This window comes from Sciurus carolinensis, chromosome 11 (genome assembly GCF_902686445.1).
Source record: "Sciurus carolinensis chromosome 11, mSciCar1.2, whole genome shotgun sequence".
Taxonomy (NCBI): Eukaryota; Metazoa; Chordata; class Mammalia; order Rodentia; family Sciuridae; genus Sciurus; species Sciurus carolinensis.
In genome coordinates, this window is record NC_062223.1 from 73927550 (window position 1) to 73932822 (window position 5273).

A 5273-nucleotide genomic window follows, 5' to 3' on the forward strand; every position below is an offset into this window, starting at 1 on the left:
ATCTCCTTCTTATCTAATTAAAACTCCTCATCAATCTATCAAGTAGGTATTATTAGTCCCACTTGGCAGGTAAAACATTGAAGGTTAGAGCACTGAGTGGCAAATCCACGTTTTCCAAAATGCCATTCTACTGCCCTGCTCAGATCCAAGTTTCATTAAGAATAAATAGATGATTTGTAAGGGCTATTCCATGTTATTCTCCAACAAATCCAAAATTGAGAACCCTGAGTCCAGGTGCCTCTCTAGAACTCAAGACACCCCACTAGTTCCCCCCACTTACATTCAGTGTGAAAGGAAAACAACAAGGAATGGAAAAGGGGATTCATGGTGTCTGTCATTACCTGAACCCATAATGTCCCATTCCTAGAGCAACAAAGTGGGGACTCTGGTGCTACTTTCAGATTATGTGGGAATATTTAGAAGAACGTGTTCTTGGAGGGAATCTTAGACATACCTGGGAACCTCTGGTTCCTACTGCCAGGCCCAGAGAAGGCAGGCAGAGCTCAGGGGCAATGCTGTGGTTGTCAAAGACTGCAGGGTCTTGTCATGATTATTGAAGGAGAACTTATCCTAACTCTTCATGAGCGCAGTCTTGCCAAATCACATCCACCCAAATTATCTGCATCCAGTGTGCCCCATACTTGATTGGATTTGATTGAGGAGATGAACCCTTAAAGGATATTGGCCATTCTTTTTTAAATGTCCAAGAAAGAGTGCAATTGATAACTACAAAAGAGTTGAGTGAAGCTTCTACCCTATCTTACTCCCTCAAGTCAAACTGGTCCCCTAGGGTTAGCCCAAGGAGGAGCTCCTAAGGCTCAGGTGCGTTACACTTCACCTCCAAAGTAGGGTCAGGCTTGCAAAGCTTGACCTAGTTTTCAGTGCCCCATGGAGTTATCTGGCTTGTGCCTACCTGAAGACAAATGTGGGGCAGCAGAAATGCCTGATTTGTGATTTTGGTCAGTACACTTATTGTTTTCAGCAATTTTTGATTGCTGACTACTGTGTGCCAGACAATGCACTAAGCACTGTAGACACTGAGGTACAGAAGAAACAAGGCACAGCCCCAGCCCTTTAGGTGTGGGGAGATATTAAGACAAACATGCAGTTATCATAACACATTTTGATAAGTGCTAGGACAAGGGTAAGTACCAGGATCTTGGAAGCAAAGATGACGATGGCTCACCAAGTACTCTAGGCTCAGAGGGTTCCCTGAAGGGGGGACACTGAACCATGGCTTACAGGACCAGTTGCAGTTAACCAGGGAGTTGGAGTGGGGGAGGATAGAGACAGTAGGATTCAGTTAACAAAAGCATACTGAGTGTCAAAACCGGAGATCAAACAGCTTATACAACAGATGAGATCACTGCTCTCATGCAGCTCACATACCAGGAGAACGACAACTAAAAGTAAATATAGAAACAGGCAAGAAAGTTTCAGATAAAGACAGGTGCATTAAGGACCCGACGGAGAGACGGACAGAGAAAGAAGGAGTCAAGACACATCAGAGAAAGCCTCTCTGAAGAGGTGGTAAAGACTGAGAGTTCTGTGATGAGAAAATACCAGCCACTCTGAGTTCTAGGGAAAGCATTTTCCAGGCAAGGGATACAACAGAAGAAAATGGTTTTAAGGTCAGAAAGTCTTGGGGAGCTCATGGAACAGAGAGAAGCTCAAGGTGGCCAGAACACCAAAAGTACTGGAGAGTTTAAGACGAGTCAGAGGAGGGCAGGGGCTAAGTGGTATCACAGTGATTTGCAGGACATGGTAAGGAGCTTAATTATGAGTGACTTGGAGAAATTTAAGCAATAGACTTGATCTAATTTGTTTTTGAAAGTGCCCTTTGGTAAAGTCAAAGACCCAATGCAAAAGAAAACAGACCTTGTTTGGAAAGCTGCAAGACGTTAGTGTGGTTGGGGTCAAGAGTGCAAAGCAGGGAAGGCTGTAAAGTGAACAATAATCCACTTCTTAAATGGGCTGAAGAAAGAACCTCGATCCCAGACACAGACTAAGGCAGCATTGGAGCTCCAGGAAGATTACTAAATCCCAGTTTCAGTTACAGCCTGACTCCTGATGCAAACTGTAGAAGGAGTCCTGGTCCTACTCAGAGTTCCCCACATGCCCCTAGCTGTAGCCTGATCCCCAGTCACAGACTGAGCTTCACCCTGACAATCAGGGTCGGCCCTGTCCACACATCAAAACACAATCTAACCCCTATCCAACCCCAATCTAACCCCATCCCAATCTGCCCTCTGCCCCCACTGACATTCATTTATACTCCTGCCGGTCTCTGGACCGGTATCAGAAAACTGATTATTGAAAAAATGGTTGAAAACTATCATTAGGCAAATGTATCACCTGCCCACCTCCCTTTATCACACAAAAAGAAATTACTAAGACTGACTGTCCTAGGAGTGGATGGTTTTCCCCACATCCCCCAACCCCTCCCCGGTCCATATAGTTCTTCAGCCTGGCTTCTCAGTCTCTCAGCGGGTCTAATGGGAGATCTCTAGCCACAAGTAACCCACACACCCTGACACATCCTGGTTTCTACTCACCTCAGCTGTCCTGAAAGATGGAATGTGTGCCTTTTTTCCCCTGGAACTCTTTCTGAAGAAGTCCGGAAAGCTGCACTGAAGCCCGGCCCTCTCCCTGTCTCCACCTCCTCCTGGGACCTCTCTTACAGGGGTTATTTATTCTTTATCTTCCCTCCTTCCTCCTTCTGCTCCTGCTTGCTGAGAGTGCAAGGTTATGTCCAGAGGGTCCATCAGCATATATGCCTCACTAGCCAACTGTGGTGTGAGTTTCATTCTGAGCTTCTATATCCTAGGAGCATGTGCTTCGGGGTATGGAGAAGGAGGGGCAATGGGTAGAATGGGTCTCTAGAGTCCTCCCCAAATTGGCCTTTGCCAACTGGGTTACTTATGTCAGCTCCTAATATGCAATGAAAGCAAGAAAAGGTTAGAAGAGACTCATTTTTGTGCCCATGATCTTCATGAGAGTCCTTCTACCAGTTTCTTCATAAGCTTATCAAACTCAGCCAGAAGAAAGGCAAAATTAATTTGCAGGGAAATCCCACAATTGACAGCCCATTTCCACCCTGAAGCTTTCTTTATCCTCTTCCTCCTTTCCTTTTGAGGCCCCTGGAACCCAGTAGGCCCATCCTCCCTTCCCCAAAGCCCCAGCAGCTACTTTGTCTCCCAGGTTCTGGCTCCTGTGTCTAACTCGTAGCAGGGATCCCCAGGGACAGTGCCTCTTGTCTTCCACTCCCTGGCCTTGTTCTACTGAACTACTGGCTGAGGAAGGAGGATGTGGTTTCTTTAACCCTCTCCTATCTGCAATACCAACCATGTAAGACCATTGCCATCTGGTGTCTCTCTTAAAGGCAAAAGTAGTAACAGCATTTTAGAAAGTTAGAGAATAATTTGAATATGAAACCAAATACCTTAAATTTTGAAGTACGTTAAGACTATAAATAAAGCAACATGATTTTTACTTGGTTTCTCTTTATTTTTCAATGATCAGTATCATAGTTAAACATTATAATTCACAACACAGCTCATGGTAACTCAAATTATGTCAAAATAGATCATGTGAAACCAGACCATTCTATCTCAGACCGCATCAAATTTCCACACAAAGGCTCCCCAGTGTCTGCAGAACTTGTAGCCTGACACTCCCTGTCATCACCCTAGAATCATCTCTGCTGCCTCCATTAACCACCGCCCAGGCTTAGATGGTGCAAAGACTTTTAAGAAAAATACCGTAGAAACTTCTACTTCTATCCAAGATGAAGTAACAGGAATTACATCCACCTGAAGGAATAAAAAGTGGAGAATATACGTTAAAAGATGGTTTGCAAGACATTAGACATCAGGCAACAAAGGACAGTGGGACACAAGACAAGGTAATTAAATGAGGTAACCTCTACAGTTTGCCTGTTTATGGCCCTAAGAGAGTTTCCATGGTGCATCAGGAAAGGAGACCCATGCAGTCTAGAGGGTTGCCAGAGAACAGGAGATGGAGTGAGGGTTGAAGACCTAGCCAGTTAGAATTTGAAGGTAAAGTATCAGAGATGAGAGGGCTATATAGAGAACACAAGACATAAGCAGAGGCTCTTCTCGAGAACTTACCTGAGAAATAATCAGCTCATCAGGTGAGTAAGTTAAAAAAACTAGGGAAAGAATCACATAAAAAGATGACAGGTAACATTGTCCAGTGCTCAGGGATAATGACTTCCCGCCAGTCACACTGAAAAAACCTCAAGATTCACAGGGCATCCTTCAGTGCTGAGAATATAGAAGGATCATGCCTCAGTAGTAACCAAGTTCCACCTAACAAATCTTCAAAGTGAGACCCACAATAACCAAACTAGTTCCAAGCTACTAAAAAGCCTCCTGGATAAAAAAAAAAACACAAGAATATCTATAGGAATAGTAAAATATTTAGTAAAGATGTAAATTTTACAGTGTCTGTAAATAGATCAGATTATTAGGCATGAAAAAAAAAATGACACATAATGAAGATAGTAATTACCCATCCAAACCTATCAAGAATTAAAACAAAAGAATAAAAAGTCAACAAATAAATGACTTAACATTACATCTCAAAGTCCTAGTAAAAGAAAAACAGATCAATACTGAAAGTAGTAGAAGACAGGAAATAATTAAAACCAGAGCTGAAATCAATGAAATTTGATACAAAAGAAACAATTGAAGAAATCGACCAAACAAAAAGTTGGTTCTTTGAAAAAGTAAACAAAATTGATAAACCCTTAGCCACATTAATAAAGAGAAGGAGAGTGAAAACTCAAATTACTAAAATTCATGATGAAAAAGGAAATATCACAACAGACACTATCGAAATTCAAACATAATTAGAAGATATTCTGAAAATCTGTAGTCCAACAAAACAGAAAGTCTTGAAGACATTGACAAATCTCTGCAGAAATATGATCCTCCCAAATTGAATCAGGAGGGCATACACAATTTTTTTTAATTTTATTTTTATTGTATATGTTAAAGCATTAAAATTGTACATATTAATGGGGTATTCTTTTATCTCAAGGCATGTATACATTATGAAATGCTTAAATCAGGGTAAATATATCTTTCTCCTCAAAATCTAATATTTCTGCATCATGAAAACATTCAAAATCATTTCTTCTTGCTTTTTGAGATATAAAGTACATAATTGTTATCTATAGTCACTCTTTTTTATTGTAAACAAATGGGGTACAACTCGTTTCTCTGGTTGTACATGAAGTAGAGGCGTAC